Source organism: Erpetoichthys calabaricus, chromosome 2, assembly GCF_900747795.2.
Source record: "Erpetoichthys calabaricus chromosome 2, fErpCal1.3, whole genome shotgun sequence".
NCBI lineage: Eukaryota > Metazoa > Chordata > Cladistia > Polypteriformes > Polypteridae > Erpetoichthys > Erpetoichthys calabaricus.
The window spans coordinates 85129812-85151736 of NC_041395.2; the positions used below are offsets into that span (position 1 = coordinate 85129812).

General features: G+C 37.8%; 1 protein-coding gene across 1 annotated transcript in view; it reads left to right on the forward strand.

The window, feature by feature from the left end:
* sv2a (synaptic vesicle glycoprotein 2A) overlaps positions 1-21925 on the forward strand; it is an 885655-nt gene that overhangs the window by 657267 nt on the left and 206463 nt on the right. The window lies entirely within an intron of this gene.

A 21925-nucleotide genomic window follows, 5' to 3' on the forward strand; every position in this document is an offset into this window, starting at 1 on the left:
AGTTAAAGTCAGAAGTCAGAGCAAATAAAGAAGAATATCATCTCCCAAAAATAAATGAATAAATAAACATCTCTAGCACTTCACCTTTTTAACTAAACCAAATACTACAACCAAGATTCCAATTTATTCTCTTAGTCAGAGTGCACCCCATACTACCATTACAGAGACACCAATACAAGGAGCTATAAAGGCATTACAAGGATTCCACTCTTGCAAAGTTCCCTACATCTAACTGCCCATGCACAGGTCTCTGTATGTCAGCCTAGATAACTTCATTATCTTACAATTGGAATTTCATGTGGTTGTGGGTGTTACAGGTTAATGATCACAAAGGCAGGGATTCAAACATAAAGCACTGTTGTCCCATTGAACAGAACATCTTAATTTATCATCAAAGTGTAACTCCAAATATTTATAAGCAATGACTTGTATAACTGAACAGGTGCAGCACATTTTTCATTTAGAAACTCTATCCCAGTTTCATTCATTTTCTTCATGTTTACTTCCAGAGAATTCACAAACTTCAGTTTAAGAAAAGTTGATGTCTCCTTAATACATTCCTTGGATGATGTGTTAAAACCCCTGCCAGCAGAGTATCATTAACATATGTAAAATAATATGTGAGTCGGAAATGAAAGTTGGCACTAATTTTTATTTAAAATGGACACTACTGACAGGACAACATAGACTTGCAGGGCCCCTGTCATAAATTTTTTTAAAGACGAGAGAAAAGAGTTATATCTAACTTGCTGGCTGCTATTCTCAAGAAATGTATTTAACCATAGTGTTGTAAAAATGTTTTAGACAAAAGATGCAACTGAGCTGTGTTTTACACACTTTATACATATGTGCATAACGAAAATCCTAACTAAATTGTGTGCTATGTCAAGTGATCAAAGATGTTATTTATTATGACTAATGGCACATCCTTATATAAATATCAGGAGTAGCTAAAATATCCTTTAATCAGCTGTCATTCCAGCTCTTTCGTGGTGGGAAACTTGCATTCTCACTAAGGCACATCATCTCTGATCTCTGTTAAGGGCATTTTGAGGGAACTAATAGGCAAAACATTGAGAGATGAAAGCAGTGGAAATAGAGAGAATCAAAGTTACAGGCCAGACTAAAAGGTCAAAGGAAGAGAGAATGTAGAGAACCAAATGTCTAATCTAATACGCAAAAAGAGAGTCAAAGTCAAGAGAACAAAGCAAGGGTTCTAACATTAATATTTTCTTGGAAACTCATTTGTAACAGACAGAAACAGTTTGTTTATAGAGAGTAATTCAAAACAAAGAGAAGATGCCTGATGATTTACACAGCCATCTTTAAATAATGGCGATGCAATGACTATACACATATCTTTGTATTACGTCAAATATTTAGCAACAATACAGGTGCAGCCATCATTATACCACACAACATGTGGTAAAATTACATCACTAAAACAATGAAACACAATAATAAAGAGGATCAGCAAGAATAAATAAATAGCATTTGGGTTACAACACATCCCAGTTAACAAAATATAACAGTCTTAATCTCAAAATACAATGATGACATGGAAAGATCTTTGAGAAAAATCAACACAATCATTGTCAACATTTTACATTTTCCAGGTTTACCCAAGTTAGTCAGTTGCCCCCAAATTTTTTTCCTGAGTGTTTTTGAGATGAGACGCATACTTCTCAAGTCATTCCTCCCCACCTCCGAACCCTGAACATCACCCCCTCACCTTCAAAACAGTGAACCTCTTTATTCAAGTATATCCTGTTTTTCATTCTATATGCCACAACCATCTAGTCTGTTTCTCATCAAAACAATTCTACCGCATCAAGTTTTTACAAAAAAAAAAAATGAAGGAGTTGTTAAAGTCATGAAGCACAGCACAGAAGTGGGGAAAAGTGTAAAAAATAACCAGAAAAAAACAGCACTTACTGTTAGAAAACTCTACATGGAAATGCACAAGCAAATGAGGACAAATCACAAAATAAATGTGACAGGAAATAACATCAAGATAAGTTCAGCTTTAAAACTAAAATTAGAAGAGATGAGGTTCCTTGGGCTTTTTTTTTATAGTGAAAATGTCTGCTGAAACATCACACGTGTGTGGTATCATTCAACAGCATGTACTGCACCAGCCATTGTGAAGATATCAAAACTGTGGACTTTCAATCCAGAAGGCAGTAAGAGATTATCAGAAACAAGAAATAATAATAATAATTCTTTACATTTATATAGTGCTTTTCTCACTACTCAAAGCACTTTCCACACAGGGAGGACCTGGGAAGCAAACCCACAATCTCCTTACTGCAAAGCAGCAGCACTACCACTGCACCACCTATGAGGATGAACAATAAAAATAGCAGAGTAAAGGCATTTAAATGAATGGAAATCCTGATAGATGGACTCCACTATCTTACCGCCTCAGAGTCATGTATTTTATGAGGAAACATATTTTCTGATGCTGTGTGTGTGAGTCAGAAAGGGTTTCATTGGGCTTCTGTAATGACAGGTGTGTTGGTTACTTATCTTACTTACTCTGTTCTGGGGGTAATGCTACAAGAATAAAGAAGGATCTGCTTGCATCATCTGTTGTCAGTTGCACCATTGAACACAGATACTGTAGTATAATCATTATTTTTTTACCCTTTATGCTCATTCTGTCATGCATTGAATTTGTGGAAAAGATGTCAGAATAGTGTGAAAATTGCCTGTATTTGGATCTGAGTATTTAAAAGCCCAATTATAGTTTGCCTTTCTTTCCGTTCTGCATTTATATGTTCCTCAGCCCCACATATTGCTGGCATCTGTAATTACCATAAATGGTTCCCTCGGGGTCTGGGGGGGGTGCCCGGGAAGACACATTTCTCAAAAAGACGGCCGTTGTTTGCAAAATGGTTGCAAAAGTGTGTACAAATTGCTGGTAGTATAAATAATGCCGCAAAATGCACATAGGTCAGCAAGTCCCTCAAGATTTCATCTCTTTTACGCTGCAGTTCCAGAGGCCACACATTCCTGGTCAATCACATGTCCCATAACATATTTTTTAGTGGAATAGTTCAAAGTTTTTGGAATGAAAATCCTCCTGATGAAGTGCATTTGTGTTGCACAACTTGAAGATGTGATACTAAGTATAAAAACTATCACTCGATTCAGAGATCCATTTAGAAATGAATTCTTACAGTGAATGAATGGTTTTTGCAAGTAGCCATTAATGTAATTAAACTAGCTATGTGATACATGAAAAAAACAGACTAATTCATAGCTGATTTTCTCTGTTAAACTGACAATAAAGTAGTTCATGTGCAGCCTGAGTTTAATCCTGATACCTGTTTAGCTGTGAAAGGGTCCGATGGTGACCCTATCCTGCCTCTAACACCTTCCATGTAGACCTGAGTATCCCAATCCCTTGACTTTTGCTCTATTAAGTCAAACTTATCAGCCTGATTGTGTTATGATTTGAGTGACTATCTATAGCCAAGAGGGTGCGGGGCCTCCCAAAGTCTCCAAAAGCCAGACCAGGCTTTCTCAGATTGCCTAGAATTGGCCTCAACCCAATCAGTTTGACCTCCAGATTACACAGGGAGAAATCAGCCCAAAAACAGGCATTGACATCCAAGTTACAAACTCTTATAATGTCAAAAATCTATTAAATACACTCTTTCAGGAAAGGAAAATGTAAACGATTTGGGCAGAAAGCAGAAGCAGAATCTTAATTGATGAAAATATGTATTCAGAAATTCTCAAATAGAGCACAAATGTCAAAAAATCAAAAAGAGTTGCCTTAAAGGCAATCCTAGCTGTCCCAAGGAAAAAATCCAGATGTCAAAAACCAAGAACAGAACCAAAAATTCTAATAACCCAGTAAATCCAATACTCAATATAAATGCTGTCTGCTTTGGAAAGATAACAGCTGAGGGTAATCCTTCAGCATTCACATCAGGGTGGCACTTGAGTCTACCCAACACATAACATATAAAATTACAATAGTTATAATTTAATTAATTAAAGAAACCTTTATAAAAATAGATAGATAGATAGATAGATAGATAGATAGATAGATAGATAGATAGATAGATAGATAGATAGATAGATAGATAGATAGATAGATAGATAGATAGATAGATAGATAGATAGATAGATAGATAGATAGATAGATAGAACTTTGTTCATCCCCAGGAGGAAATTTGGCTTTTTACAGAAGCTCTTTAAATAAATAAAAACATAAATAGATAAATAAATATATACAGTACACACATACTGTACACTGTGGCCTGAACACATACTAGAATGATTAAAAAGAAAGAAAAATTTACAAAGAAGGAAATCTTCTGACTTGGCAGTCACAGTCACACCACAGCATAGAAAAGTGCACTGGCCATCACAGAGTTCTAGAAGTTGTGAAGGATGTCACTTTGCAGCGCATTAAAGGAACAGTCTCCTATGGAAAAAGAGCCTGCTGTGTCCTTTCTTACATAGTTCCAAGACCTATTCCAACCTGGAATAGTCATTGATGTGAACCCCCAAGTACTTGCTCCACCTCTGTATTTACTCCCTGGATAGTGACAAAACATAGAGGATCTTTGGTGCAGCAATAACCAGTTCCTTGTTATGGCTGATGTTAAACTGCAGACAATTAATTCTCTTTGCACCAAGAAAAAAGTTCTCCACCTGACTTCTATAATCTGTCTCATCCCCTTTATCAATACACACCATAACTGCAGAATTATCTTAGAATTTTTCAAAGTAACATGACCTGCTGTTATATTTGTAGTCAGAGGTGTACATAGTGAAGAGAAAGGGAGACAGGGCTGTTCCTTGTGGTGCTCCAGTGTTGCTAACATTCATATTAGAAACACAGTCCTTGAGTCTCACAAACTGCAGTCTGCCCAAAGGATAGTCCATTATCCAGGACACCATGGGTTCATCCATCTGCATATCTTTGAGCTTACTACTTAACTGGATGGTATTGAAGGTGCTGCAGAATAAAAAAAAACATAGTCCTCACAGTGCTGCCAGCACTGTTCAGGTGAGAATAAGCCTCGTGGAGCAGGTAGATAATTGCATCCTCCACTCCAATCTTTGTCTTACAGGAAAAACTGCAGTGGGTCCAGGTGAAGGATTCATATAGTCCAGGACCAGTCTCTCAAAGGTCTTTGTGATGTGAGACGTAAGTACCACTGGTCTGTAGTCATTAGGTGAAGAGGTGCCTTGCTTTCTTTGGAACAGGAACAATTCAGGATTTTTTTCACAGAGCAGCTTCAGTGACAGACTGCTGTCACTGTCCTGCTCCACAGACAGATTGAGGAGATCGTTCCTCCCCCAAACTATGCGACTCTTTAATTCCACCAGGGGGGGGTAAACGTTAATATTTAACATTATACATAGTTATTGTCTGTTTTTTCACCTGTATTATTATCATTCTTTAATTTAATATTATTTATTGTATCAGTATGCTGCTGCTGAAGAATGTGAATTTCCCATTGGGATTAATAAAGTATCTATCTATCTATCTATCTATCTATCTATCTATCTATCTATCTATCTATCTATCTATCTATCTATCTATCTATCTATCTATCTATCTATCTATCTATCTATCTATCTATCTATCTATCTATCTATCTAGGGGCCTTAGGGACAGACTGAAGAGGTGAAAGAGGTCACCACAAGTCAGTTAGCATCTGGTCCAGCAGTTTTTCCTTTGTGTAGTTTTACATTAAAGAGAACAAGAACCAGAACTAGTGGAACATGTAAAGATAATAAACAATGACAAAAACATTAAATACACCATACACAATTCTAAGGGCTAAAACCCTGTCTGAACCATAACATGCAAAAATGCAGCACAACTTGTAGTCACCATCAGGATGAACTGGGGTTGACTGCATCTATGGTTAAAATATGTCCTCGTTTCTCTTATCTCTGGACTGCAAATGGTATATTAGGAAGAGTTTAAGGTAAAGCAGAGAAATGGGTTCAAAAGTTTATTCACTTAATACTGTATATAATAACATTTTTCAAACTAAAATTCTTAATATGAAACAGATCAAAATGTATGTGACCTTAACAGTACAACTGAATAGTAACTGTTCTTGCTAGGAGTCTTGGCTCCAATGTGCCTGTATATCAGATGGTACTTTCATTCTTGCGTTGCAACTGGTAGAATGCCCCCATATGTAAGCTGGCTTTTTCCTTACTGTGCTGTTTGGACCAATGGGGCGACCAAGTTTAAGGGCCAACTCCCTCCCCATGCTCTAGTCATGTGCCTCTGGACCAAACATGGTAGGTACAGTCTATGTTCTTGAACCTTCTGCCAGTCAGTGTTCAGTGATCCTGGGTTAGGGCAAAACATGTTTCTTTTCTTCTCCATGCCTGTAGCCTGTGATAATGTAGCTGCTCATGAAGCTACAAGTTCCTGTTTTCTCAAGCTATTTTTCAGTGGGCAGCAGAGCAAGCAAAGTAAAAAGCATTATTTATAAGACTTTAAGCTTTTCTAATAAATGTTTAGCACTAAAAAGATATGCCTAAATTTTATATATGAAATCTAGAATGCAAAATGTGAAACAACACACTATTTACCATAACACTGCTTGTGCTTCATAACTTTATACTCAATTTAACCGTGTGAGATTTTTAGACAGTTGTCTTATGACCCTCCTTCAGTTTTACTGCCACTATTTCTAACTCAGTACTCAATATACAAGGCACGACAATTTAATTCCCCTGTAGAAAAGATGTGTGTGTATCTGTAGACTAGTGGCTACTGTCACTGTCGAATTAATCTCTTTTTACAGCTATGCAGTTACTGTACTTAGATGACATTGCCATTGCTGGATATATACCTGGAACTCTTTTCCTGGAATACTCTTGAGTTCCTTTATCACGTTACACTGGATGTGAAAAATGTCTGAAAATCTTTGTCCTTTCATGGCTATTTTTATTTTTGGGAAGAGTCAGAAAAGACAAAGGGCTACATCATATAAACTGGGTGGATGATCCAATTTAGTCATTGATTTCTTGATTTCGTGAAATCACTGAATGCATCACAGCTTAGACCAGTGTCATGACGGACGATCCACTTCTGGTGTTGTCATGCACATGTTCTTGCCTCTCCTTGAATCTCTTATACCACTCAAAGACACTTGACTTTTTCATAGCACCCTCACCATGTGCCATTTTCACTAATATTTTGAACTGAACATTTCACCCTTGTTTTAGGAGTCTAAAGTTAGGTAAATATTTGCAGCAACTTTACAGCTCTGATCATTAGCAGACATTATCAGTGACAAAATATAAGTTGGGGCTGATTTGGGCTTTCTGTGTCAAAGTGGCTAAACTGATACAAACATTGTAATTTCTTATGCTAAATCTTCAATTTTCTGTCTGAAATACCTGATAACTTCAGCCAAATCCATTTCTTTGGCAGTAATAAGCATTTTTATAATTAATTCTTGATCCATTTCATTAACCTCTATCTCCCGCCACAGACATATAGAACAAGATATGAGCAATCTACGAAAGATGATTGACCAATCAAAACACAATATGCTCTGGAGCCCACCTTCTCAACTTTGAGGAATAAAAGTAACAATTTTATTTCAAGCCGTATTTCATGATATGTTGGGAGGAATATTATGGACAAAATTAATTAATTAAATAAATAAGCAACAGAAAACATTTAGTGACACATTTATTTATTTATGCTCACATTTCATGACACATTTATTTATTTATGTTCACATTTCACGGTACTTTTATTTATTTGCACATTCATTTATTTATTTATGTTTTTTTATTTATTTATTCCAAAATATTTCTCCATATAAATTGTGTCTTTTCTCCCTTTTTTTTCCTAATTTTAAATTAACTGTGAAAACTGTTAAAAAAGAAGCACAACTAGGACAAAGTTTCCTTCTGGGCTGATATCTATTTAGGCAGCCTCTAATATACTCAAAATCTAAGAAATGTGGGTCATTTTAAGTAATAATAAAACTTAAAATAAAATCATTCCTAAAATTTGCCGGAAGAGAATCCACTTTCTTAAGAAAAGTTGTGTGATATACATTCTTTTATTTGACCTCAACAACCATTGTGCTGCTAAATTTTCAATGATTTACAGATGTTCTGTAAAACATTTGGTCAGGCTTGTGTAAAGAGCATTCCTATAATTATTACAACTTGTTGCAAAAGCATGCATCAGGAAAAGAGGAAAAACAAAACAGATTCCTGGTGGCAGGTAATCCATCTTGCAAACTGGTCATTCATGCCCTCCCACTACAGCAGGGGTGAGCAGCGTCTGTCCTGGAGGGTCACAGTGGCTGCACATTTTTGTTCCAGCCCTGTTTCTTAATGAGAAGTCAATTATTGCTGATAAAGCGCTTATTGCTGAAGTGACATTTTAGTGGTATCGCTTGTTAAGGTTCCCCACCCGTAATTGCTTATTTCAGTGTTAAATCGCTGCATTCACTGTTTTAATGGCTCCTTATTAGAAATAAGATGTAAATGACAAAGGAGCCAGCATTACTCTGTCTAAACTGTTTCCATTTACAACTGTGTGGGTTCATTGTGCACTATTTGGTTAAATAAAATAATTAGAAGAGAAAAATGAGACAGACTGAAAATGATCTGTTTTAGGCTTCAAATGATTTGCATGATATCCGTGGAAAGGAAAAAAAAAAACTACAATATAAAAACCTAAGAAGCCATAAAACAAAACAAAAGGTCTGAGATTGGCATGGATTGATTTCTAATTAAGCAATTGAATTGGAGCGAAAACCTGCAGCCACTGCGGCCCCCAGAATCAATTCACCCCTGCACTAAAGTATAAAAAGCAAGCGAGGCATCCATGACAAAATCCTAAATCAGTGATGAAGTAAAACACATTTGAGTGAGCTGGAGATTTCTTAGAGCGTAACACAAGAAAAGAAAAATATCTGATGATCATTTCATTCCATTTCTTACCAACTATGTAATGTCTTGGGTATCATAATATTTAAAAGATAATGATACTATTACTATTACAATTATTATTATTATACTATATTTCATAATGCATCTCCCAACGAAGGAAATGAGGAACTCCTTGTATACTGCAAAACTCATAGAACTGAACTACTCAGTAACTAAAAGACACACATCCAAGATGAGAAGTCCAATGGAATGCTTATATATACTGTATATAACTCACAGAGAATTTCAAAATGCAAGCCGTGTCATACATTACACAATGAATAAGACACCATGAGCATGTATCAGTTCAAAATGCATTTTAATACCTCTGTCAGATCACTTTGAAGATATTTTTTGAGACATATACTTCCATTTGCTGTTTTTATATCAATCATCCATTTTCAGTTGCAATAATAGCTTCAGTGTTATGTGTTTTATTTAAGAACCATACAGCATATAATATGGTGAGACTGAAAGTATCAATTTGCCTCCAGTTTTAAACATCAATTTTTTACCTACAACCCCCAGCCCAGACCTGCAACATTGCTGAGAGGTAAACAGCTGTTATGCAATATTTCTGAATTCTATTTAAAACATCTCCAATTTATGAGCCTTACACACGACTGTTTATCAGGTTTTCTTCAGAAATTGCATTCATTAACACTGTGGTTCCTAAATTGTTTCTGATGCAGTTCAGTAGAACTGCTTCCACATCCTTGTGTGATCCAAATATTACCCATTCTACTTTATCAGGAGAACTGTAACACACAAATATGCTTTTATTTGCTCATTACTATATAGCTTGATTAAATAATAAAAACATTTATCATAGTAAAACAGGTTAATCCACCCACTAACATATATGTTAATTCTTTTGATGTTAATTCTTGCCCTATTGCACAACTAGTATAGTTCATTCACCCATTTTATAAACCAACTTAAATCAAACATAACTGCTGCTTGCCCGAGTTGGTATTCCCCGTACTCTGTCTATTATCTTAATGTCTATTTTTTTTTCCTGGTTTAACCTCTCACTTCCAAAGACTTAGCTATTCTAAAATTCGTGATGAGGCATGGCACACTTACACATACACACCACCATCAAGGATTTTTTCCAGCTTGCATTGGAATGGGGTCTTCTCTGACCCTAACTGCATTGAACACATTTGCGAATGTTACTAGATTAGATTAGATAAAGTTTATTAATGCCATAGGGAAGTTCAATGCATAAAGCAGCAGAAACACACTAAACAAGAATACAGATTTACAAGTCAAATAATAGAGTCAATCAATCAATCAATCGATAAATAAATAAATAAATATATATATATATATATATATATATATATGTGTGTGTGTGTGTGTGTGTGTGTGTGTGTAATGCACTGATATTTCAAAATGAATTTAATGAATACATCAGGATGGAGCATTGAAATACTTGCTAGCAGTGGGCAGAAAATACCCCAGAGGCACTTCTTAGCACACTGTGGTGGTGTTAGCCTTTGGCTAAAAGTGCACCAAGAGAGTGCCTCCTCAAGAGGATGGAGGAGATTTTTCATGATTGCATTCAATTTTTGCTACCATCCTCTTTTCCACAACAGCTTCCAGTGTGTCCAGATATGATGATATGTACTGTTACCTAATCCAAATTCAAGAAACACTGCATGCAAGTCTAGAGCTCTGGGTGGTACCTCATATTCATGCAAAGACACCAATCAACCTAACCTGCATGTCTTTGGGATATGTGAGGAAAGCTGAGGTAATTTAAAGGAAAACATGTATAAATGAGGCATCACTACACACACATCTTAAAATAAATGAAAAATAAGAAAAGAAATAAAATAAAATAAATGAAATGGAATGGAATTAATTTCTTAAAATTAGTTAACTGGTGCTGCTGTATTTCTTGCTACTGCATCAATGTTTAAGAGACCAGAGTGACTGCTTGTGTGTATCACTCCAGGTATCTGCATATGAGATATGTGCAGTTATCTTTCCATCAATCCATCCATCCATCCGTCTTCTAAGCTTACTTATCCAGAGCAGGGTCGCAGTGAAGCTGAAACCTGTCCTAATAGACATTGGACACTTATGTTGACTGATAACTCTGAAGTGATCAAATACAAATGAGTGTGCCCTACAAAGGACTAATGTCATCTCTCAAGTTGAATTCTGGCTTGCACCTTATGGTACTCAAAAAGCTTTCTGCCACCATAATTTTAATGTGCCATTTACGCAGTGTGTATGTGTGTGTGTTTTTTTTTTACATTTAGGTAGTCACTTTGTAAATAATTGTTTCTTTAATATATACTTTAAGAATGGATACACTACTTGCAGATTGCGACTAAGCAGTGAAAAATTGGCTACAATCCTGATGTCTCTTGGCATTTTTGATTTGAGCGATTCTATTATCTTCCTATAGCTCCTATAAGAGTTTAAGCTGTAACAAATAATTGTGTCACTGATTCAGCTCTATAAATGTGAATATTAGCAGAAAAAAGTAATTATCCACATAATAGAATAGTGCTTAATTAAGTTTCACTAAAGACATTCCATTTTGTGCACCCTTATCTTTCTTGTCTTTTTAGATTGATGAAATTAAAATTTCTGACATGCACTCAGACTAAAATGTAAAAAAAAGCAAAGTAACACCACAATCCTGTTATGCCAAAAAAGCGTTACAGACAGAGCAGAGAATAGGAGATGACTGAAAAAGAAAAAAATTCCTAAGATGCATAAATAATATGAACAACTGAAATGTTTAACCTATCTGACCCAGAGCTAAATGGCGCCAGTCAGCTTTATGAGCTGCTGAATTGTGAAAGAGTTCACGATCTTTGGATTTCCAAGAAGGTTACATTTTTTTTCTCTCCTCTACTGCATCTGGTTAAACTGAACATTCATTATGCTGAGAGTATTCTTAATATTGTAAAGAATGCTTTATATAATGTTACTTGTTATGCAGTACCGCCACCATAGTGTTACTCCATACCTACAGTACAGCCAAGGAAAGTAAAAATAACAAAAGGGTGGATTTATTTAAAATAATAAAACACACAGTTTATGGATGAATAGGCAGAACACAAAATTAAAGAACAAAGGAAAAAGAAGTAAAACTCTTGCTGACCACCAAGTCTTTCTCTACAGACTCTTCCTGTTTTTCAGAATTGCCTACTTCCCAATTATCTCACCAAAGCACGTCATTCACATTTCCAGTTTATTTCTACTGCTCAAACTCACACTTACTCAATCCAGGCCTCTCCCTCCTGCCATTGATCATTTGTTTCAGCTTTTTTTCAATGTGAAAGGTGAAATTCTACTTTGGATTCATGTGGCTTTAACCCTTAGGCTGGTGTCATATTACACAACTTCTAGTCAGAGGGAATATCAAACTTGACAACTTAGCTGCTGATCTTGTAGTTTGAGAATTTCAGATTACACACCAAGATGTCACTGTGGATGTCAAACAACATGTCTTTCAAGAACAGTTTCACATTTTCAAAGTATGGAGAGCTTTCACATTTTTCTGATAGCCAATAATGTGCTGACTGAGGGCACTGGTGCTGCACAAAAGCTCTCTAGGTACAATGGGTTCACGCCTGTGTTCCTTATTCCTCGTAGCTCTATTTTATGCATTGTACTTTCATTTGAGGTCTCATTGGTTGCCAGCCCTCATACACACAGAGCCACCACTATAACCTAAGAAAAAATCCAACCTGGGTTGAGTTGCAAACTGGTTGGATTGAGTCATTGAGTATGTCAGACTACACAACTAGCCTCTGACTCAACAAGATTATGCAAATGAATTCTGAAATTAAATATTTCTGGGAAAGTTGTGTAATGCGGACAGGGTTTTAAGAATCTTCTGGGAAAACCTTTAGAATGACTTGTGTTGTCAATGTGTCTGCTATTTGGCCACACAGACACCAGGATAGAATTGTAGAAATCTCTCTAGCAGATCCTAGTATCTCTGGATCCCTGAATCATGAATGGTCCCTACAGCAGTAGCTCTTGGCCTGTCATTCCTATATGGGGCAACATTGCGCCACTCCAGTAAATTAGTGACTATTTGCTGACTTCTAATGGTTGCCTTCTGTCATTCCTTCTTCACTTCACCCTTTAATGGAAAATCTAGATCCAACATCCCCAATAAGGGATCCTATGTCCATCATGGCTTCACTCTCTCTGTACTGTATAATACTACTATAGTTGCAAACAGAAATATTCAACCCCCCCAAAGATTGTAAGGATTTACCAATGAAAGTGTTTTCAAAGGCATAATAATCAACAAAGAAAATGTATGATGTAGTATTCGTGAGTAACAGAATACTTTATTAATGCATTTAGCTATATCACAATTATTAAACCCTTATATTGCTGTTTTTAAAAACGTCTGCTAGGTTTTATGGCCTAAGATGGAGCTAAAACATACTTAAGCTTTTAGAAAATCTATAATGATCCTTAATTGGCTTCAGCTGTGATGCAAATATAAACCCCATCCATGAGGGTGATAAAAGGGAGTTGCAATCATGGGTAAGACTGAAGAGCTTTCACAAAAGTTGAGAGAGGAAATTATTTCATTGCACCTGAAGGACATTGAGTATAAGAGGATCTCCCAAAAACTTATGGCACATCTGCAAACCTGCCTAACTAAGCAAGAAAGCCAAAAATTTTATTAAGTGCTCTTAACAACTTAGTCAAGACAACTAAGAAAAAACCCCATGTTATCGCAAAACACCTACAGTCAGTACAGTACAGTGTGTTGCCGCACCAACTACACAATGAAACAACTCGGGATCCTGGTTTGCAACCCCCCCAGGCAGACCCACCCTCCGGAAATGACCCTCTATCTGCCACAGCCAGATGTTATGTGGGTGACCCCTTGGTCTGCTCCAGCCACTCGGTCCCTAACAATGAGGGGAAACGCGCCACATGGCCGTAGTGCCGTAACTGGCACTCCCTCACAATGCAGGTAATGTGCCTCATTTGTTATTCCATGAGCAACCACTCATTCGACACAAAGTCAAACCAATGGTACCCAAGGATTTTCCGGAGAGACACAGTACCAAAGGAGTCCAGTCTTCGTTTCAGGTCACTGGATAGCGTCCATGTCTCGCAACCATATAGAAAGACAGAAAGCACCAGGACTCGAAAGACTTGGGCCTTCATCCTTTTGCATAGATATCGGGAGCGCCACACACCCCTTTCCAGCGACCTCATGACCCCCCCATGCTCCCGATCCGTCTACTGACTTCATAGGAAGAGTCACCAGAGACATGAATGTCACTGCCAAGGTAAGTAAACATCTCAACAAGGTCAACACTCTTTCCACAAACAGACACACTGCTGATGGCTGTGCCCAAGAGGTCATTAAAGGCCTGGATCTTGGTTTTTATCCAGGACACTCGCAAGCCCAGACAATCAGACTCCTCTCTCAGTTTCTCAAGTGCCCCGATCAGAGCCCCCATTGACTCCACGAAGATCACAGCATCGTCAGCAAAGTCAAGATCCGTGAACCTTTCTTCACCAACAGATGCCCCACAACCGCTGGACCCCACAACCTTGCCCAACACCCAGTCCATACAAGCATTGAACAGAGTAGGAGCAAGAACACACCCCTGATGAACCCCAGAATCAACTGGGAAAAAAGCAGAGGTCCTGCCTCCACTCTGCACAACACTCACAGTACCAGTGTACAGGCCGGCCATGATATCCAGCAACTTCAAGGGGATCCCACGAATCCTCAGGATGTCCCACAGGGCAGCTCGATTAACTGAGTTAAACGCTTTGCGAAAATCAACAAAGGCTGCAAAAGAAACTCTGCCGATATTCACATTTGTGCTCCATGAGAAACCTCAGTGCCAGGATGCGGTCGATGGTAGACTTCTTAGGCGTAAAACCAGACTGTTTCGTTCGCTGGTAGGTGAGCAAGTGATCACGGATCCTATTGAGGACGACCCTAGCAAGGACCTTACCCAGCACTGAGAGCAGTGTTATGCCCCTGTAGTTGCTGCAATCCAGGCAATCACCCTTCCCTTTCCAGATAGGAATGACAAGTCCTGTTTTCCAGTCAGTTGGGATGATGCCAGTCTCCCAAATGGAAGCAAAGATTGCTTGCAATGCCAGGAGGACAGCCTTACAACCAGCCTGAAGAAGTTCACCCCAGATACCACAGATCCCTGCAGCCTTTCCCCCTTCAGCTGGTTCACAACCTGTGCAATCTCAGTGAGATTGGGTGGTACACAGCTAATTGGAGGATCAGCCTCAAGAACCGTGGACCCAGAGATATCCAGCTTTGAACAACCGCTCAAAGTAGCCAGCCCAGCAGGTCACAACTGCAGTGTCATCCATAAGGACCGTTCCATCAGCTGCCATTACGATTCCTCTGTAAGCAGGACGTGGGTCGCTAGACCACAGATGGTGTGTCACTTGCTCACAGATTCCTCTAACAAACTCCTCTTTATCTGCCCTCAGAGCCCTCACAGCCATCCCTCTCAGTTCCCAGTACAGACCAGAGTTGCACTGCAACTCCTCTCAATGATATCCAGGATACCCTGCGAGATGAAACACCTCCTTCTGGGAACACTGGTAACACCAACACAACCCTCAGCAACCTTCAGGGTCTTATCACGTAAGGTCTCCCACATCACATTAGGATCGGCAGTCATACCCAAATCTGAACGTTCCTCACACAAACTGCGTGCAAACTCATTAGAAACAGCTTGGTCTTGGAGTCTGGCCAAGTCCAGGCTCATTTTCCTAGTAGGTGGTAACCTACTGGACCTAAGCTGGATCCTAAGAGTAGCAACAAGAAGTCTGTGGTCAGAATTCACAAACTGAGCACTTCTGTAGACCCTGCAGTTTTGCAAGAGTCTCCAGCGTCTGCCAGCAAGGATGTGATCGATCTCCTTCACCACATGACCAATATTGGAGTACTAAGTCCAATGATGCGGTTCAGGTCGCTGGAACTAGGATCCAGCGATTCACAGCCCCTGACCTTTTGCAAAGTCAAGGAACATGGAACCACTTTCTCCACGGTCACCAGACCCATGGGGTCCAAGACAATCCTCATAGCCAACCCTGTCAGTGCCAGTGGCTGCATTGAAGTCACCCATGACCAGAGGAGTGTCACCCCGTGGGCACCCATCAACCACCGATGACCTGATAAAGGCCAGGACAAGTGCCTCAGTGGCAACTATGAGATGAGCACTGAAACAACAAAGACTTCATGGCCGCACTCCAGAGTGAACTCCACTCTTGACAACATAGAACATCAAAGGTCAACTAGAATATGCCAGGAGAAATTTGGATAGGCTTGCAGAGGTTTGGGAAACAGTTCTATGGATTGATGAAACTAAATTGGAACTGTCTGGACACATCGTAAGTGGTATCTCTGGCGTGTGAAAGGCCAGGCTTATGACCAAAAGAATACCATCCTCACAGTCAAGCATGGAGGTGGGTCACTGATGTTGTGGTGATGTTTTACTGCTGCAAGAACTGGTAATCTTGCCCGTGTAACTGGCATCATGGATTCTCTGAAATACCTGGTCATTGTAAAGATTAATGTGATGCCTTCTGATCAGAAATTAAATCTTGGTGACCATTGGACTTTCCAGCAATACAAAGATCCCATGATCACCTCCAATATAACCAAAGCCTGGTTGATTAATAGATCCTGGAATGTCCTGGAGTGGCCTTCTCAGTTCCGAAATTTAAATCCCATTGAAAACCTTTGGTGGGATTTAAAGAAGGCAGTTGCAGCACAGAAGCCATCAAATACCAGTGAGCTGGAAACCTTTGCACATGAAGAATGGGAAAATATTCCAACAGAGAGGTGTAAGAAGCTTACCAAAAACATTTTTTCTAAGTTATAAAGACTAAAAGATGTTCCACAAAGTATTGAAGCTGGGTGTTGAATAATAGTGCACATACACATTAATGAAAAGAGTTATAGTTTTCATTTGAGCTCAAACTTAATTCAATTTATGTTCTGAAAATAACACTAAAAATGTGTCAATTTTTTTTTTTATCTTTAATGAGGCTTTTTGTCATATATTTTGACTAACCTCACTTCTTATCACTATCATGTGTTTTGAGTTGAGGTGATTGAATATTTCTGATTGCAACTGCATGAGTATACACTCCAAGCTGCTATTTAGCAGTCTGGACATCTTCTGGCTTCCTATTGTTTCTCCTGTAATGAGACAAGTGACAAACAAATGAAGTGTTGGGGTTCATGTTGGGTGCCCTTCATAATACTTATGTATTGAAGGAAAAGCAATAACAAAAATACAAGATCCTACTAGACTAAGATAACCATTCTCTCAAGGTGGAAGAAAGGTTCTTAATGAGGTAGCTCAATTTCTTTGAAGGTCTAGTTCAGCAATGAATGATGACTCTTGGGTCTGACAATTGTTTAAATAGCAGTGGAGGTGGAAGAAGCGAGAAATCCATTTTTGGACCAGATGTGATATCAGAGGTCCTCCAAGATGTTCTCCCCAATTCTAGGTTAAAAGAGTTAAAGGCAGTTAATGACTGTGTGACATCCCTCTTATGTACCTGTGCATAGCCGGAGAAAAACTTCCTGATCAGGTAAGTTTTTTCTCTGTTTCTAAGCAGGCGTTCCTGACATCTGTTGGGCTACTTGTCCTCTACAGTGCCTGAAGAATCTCCTGGCCAACACACTCTCTTTTTCACAATGACACCTCTTTCTATGTACATTCTTGCACATCACAAATGACTGAAAATAATGATATCTCTACCAAAGCTTTCCTCCATATTCAAAACATCCACTTTAGCTAAGGTGATTCATTCTGTTATTTGCAGGATTTCCCTTTTCACTTTGCCTCCCTAGTGGTTACCTTATCAGCGCCAACCTCTTGCTAGTCACAAAAAACTAAAAAAAGGTGTATATAATTTACTTAGAGCAATCATTTTTATCCCTTCTGGCAAAAGACCTGAAGTGTATAACTTTCTCTTTAAGCAAACAGAGATGTCCCTCAAAATAGTCAAAGCCAGGCTGAACTGTGTTTCCAAATAATCAAAGCCAACATTTGAATAAACAGCTGAATTTTTTCTTTAATATGTACACTTGAGAAATACAGATTGCACAACATCCTCATTTCATATCAGTAAAAGTTACTTTAAACAGCTGTTTGCAATGCTGTGCCAGATTTCTGTTTGTAATTCTGTGCCAGATTTATTCTTACTCCCAGGAACTGAAGTTTATGACTTTCAACAGTATTTTATGTCATGAACTGTTTTGTTTCTATGAAGATGTGTACAGATACGGACTTAAGAGACATAACTGCAGTGATCTCATTCTTCTTTCCTTTACATTCCCATAACTGGATAGGGTTCCAAATGCAGCTGTTTTTCAGCATGTTTATTTAATTTTTTTCAGATTAATGCTGAATTTCTGACATAGCTCTAAAAACAGTGATGAATTAAAATAGTTTCCCTAAGAAGTATAAAATAAGGAACTTTAAATAGAAATTTTACGCTCTGACAAAATCTCATTTGGTTAAGTTTTGGACAGTGTTATTTTTTAAAATCTTTATGATGTCTGTAAGAGTGTTTGGGTTATGTATAAAAACACGGATTAGTGTTGTTAGTGCAAAAGTGAACGGAAATTAGCTTAACTACTTGTTTTCTTATATTTTGTGTGTGTGTGAGTGAGTGTGTGTGCACAGTTTGCATGTTCTGGCTGTGACTGTGTGGGGTTTCTTTAGGTATTGTAGTCTCCCATCACACCCCATTCCCTTGCATGCTAACATAATAGATAATGTAAAATGGGCCAGTATGACAATATAAATTAGAATGTGAGAAGTGGCCATGATGACCAGCCCTCCATTAAACAAATCATTAAAACTAATCTCACATCTGGGACCAGTATAATATTATTCAATTAGAATCAATTATCCTGAAATTTTATTGCATGGTTTAAAGAATTTGGGATGGGGTCATAATTTAGGTCTTACTTCTAGCACTGCACCTCTTCATAAATATTAATAGAGGTGCTGCCTGGGGTGGAAGTACTATCTGAATTTTGTAGCAAAACATTGTCTACAATCTTCCACTGTACAAGTGGGTAAACTTTGCAAAATTTGGATTGTTCAACAGTCAGTATGGACTTGCATACCACACAAGCACACTTTCAGCTTTACATGTTAGGTTTACTTGTAACAAATTAAATTGTCAGGTAACAGAACGGTGGCAAAGCTGCTTTCAGTTGTGGATTCTCATGAACAGAACCTCCACCCTGACAATCTCCAGCCATTGTCTTTTAGATGTCCACATCATATCTGAATTAAAGACTTATTTGTCTCTTGTGATATTTGACCTGTCATTCCATTACACATAATTCCGAGGCCTTGCCATGTCTCTGTTAAGTAGACACATGGCAAAGTAGAGTAACCTTCCTTCATTATAAACATTGACATTTAGAAGAAAGCATTCATTTTTTGCTATATTATGTTTTTGGACTCTTTTTTTGTTCCTTGTTTAATGACTCACTTCTTTTATGAAGATGGTCACATTGCACACAAGCATATAATGTAATTTTCTATAATAAAAATGTCTTTGACTTCCAAAAGGAAAAACTAGGAAAATAATATAATATCTCACACTATCCATGGCAATATAATAGCAATATCTGGCACTTCTGGAAACCTATAAACTATTGAATGAACATTAGAACATTAGTACAATCTGGATAATAACAAGCCATTCAGTCCAACAAAGATTGCCAGTCCTATCCACTTAATTCTTCTATAACAAAATATAACTCTTGTTTTTAAAGTCCCTTAAGTCCTATTGCCTACAACACTACTTGGTAACAAATTCCATTTGCCTACGGTTCCCTGTGTAAAGATAAACTTCCTAATGTTTGTATGAAATTTACCCTTAACAAGTTTCCAACTGTGTCCCCATTTTCTTGATGAACTCGTTTTAAAATAACAGTCTTGATCCACTGTACTAATTCCCTTCATAATTCCAAACACTTCAATGATGTCTCCACTTAATCTTATTTTGCTTAAACTGAAAAAGCTCAGCTCTTTTAATCTTTCTTCATAATTCATTCCCTGTAGCCCTGAATCAGCCTAGTTGCTATTCTATGGGCATTTCCTAGTGCTGCTATGTCCTTTATGTAGCCTGGTGAGGCCACACCAGTGCGTTATGATCCCAAATCCAGTTACAGTGGTACTAATGATATTCAAAGCTAAAAACAAGAGTTAGCACCTGCAGAATGCAAAGTAATGGCCAAGAGCAATGAAACACAAAAAACATTATTTTAAAATGATATAGCAAAATAGCAAACATATTTCTGAAGGAAGCCTATGCAAGAATGAGCCTACTATACTTCATTGTATATAATAAGACATTTGCAATTATCAAAATCACAAAATCATATTTTATAAAGATATTTTACATTTTAGATTGAAATTTTAGTGGTATGCCTCATAACATGCAGCTGCTCCTGTTGTTCCCTCCAGAGGACCACCTGGTATCAGCTACAGTTTCTGCATGTCTCACTGGTACTGCAATCTGGAGGAAGAAAAACCATCTCCAGTTAACCCTGGCAAAGACCTTCTTGTTATCCTAACCCATCTGTCTATTCAGCACTCCATCTTTGTTCAGCTTGGCTCACTCTCACTAACACCTGCCAAGTTGGTACCATGACCAGCTGTTCTTCAGAGGCCATATTGCTACAGTCTCTTGGTCTTGAATATTCACTGCATCAATACCTGGCTGTATCTGACAGAGTATGCAGCACAAGTCCAGGTCTGGGTTTTGGTCTTGTCATGTCTGGACTACTGCAACTCTTTGCTGGAAGGAGTACTGGCATGTGTCACCAAGTCACTGCAGATAATTAAAAATGCACATCTGGTGTTCAGATCACTGTATTTACTTCCTGTACTGTCACATATTATGTTCAAATTTTTGATGCTTTCCTACAGAGTAATCATTTCGTCAGAGATAAGAATGTACCAGGAGCAGGTTAATGTAATACATCAAATGTATGATTAAGAGATCAGCAGATGTCATGTAAACAACAAAACTGGACAGTTGTCACATACATGGAGATTTCAAGGGTAATATCTAAACTTAGAGATATTGAAGAACAATGACATAATGGAGAAAGACTTTTATTTAGGCTGGTTGTGCTCTATGCTGAAGCACCTCATGTCTTTCAACCAATCAGAGTATGAAATGTATGCATTGATTGACATTGTATGTACATTCAATAGTTTATAAAATGAGCCTCCACCTTTTGTGTTTTGACCATCATGCTGTAACATACTGCTGTACAGAATGCTTGGTGCAGCAGTTGCAATAAATGACACAGATGGACAAGATTTTCTCCTGCCTGATTATTGACTAAAAGATTTTACCAGATTTGTCCTGTTAGAGGATATGTTTCTTTCTTTAGTTAAGATGTCGATTTCTACCCCACTACTTATATTTTTGTTATGTTATTTTACATAACCTACGTTGTGAGCTTCAGTCAGACAGACAAGAAGTGGCAGTGTGTTTGTGTTGGTCAAACTGGGAGAATGTTATTGTACTGTGTACATGTGACAATAAATCTGAAATAAACATTTTTTATCAGAGCAAAGCCTTACTTTTAAGAAAAAGTCAATACTGTGGCAGACCTGCACATCATTATTAAATTCAATAGCAGCTAAGGCAAGATGAAACAGAATGAATCACATTTTGTTTAATGAATGCTGTTGTTCAGAACATGGTAAAAAGAGACTGACGGAAGATAATGTGACTTTTACTTTTTCTTGCTAGTAGATTTATTCAAGTTCATTTTATGATGAGGCTGTTATAATTTTAGGTTTTTATACACAGCATTGTAATTTGTAGCATTCTAAAATGAGTATTGAATCATCCTTATATTATGGAATATTCCTGCTATGTAATAATAGGATGTTCATATCCCCCTGGGCCTCTACTACTGCACATG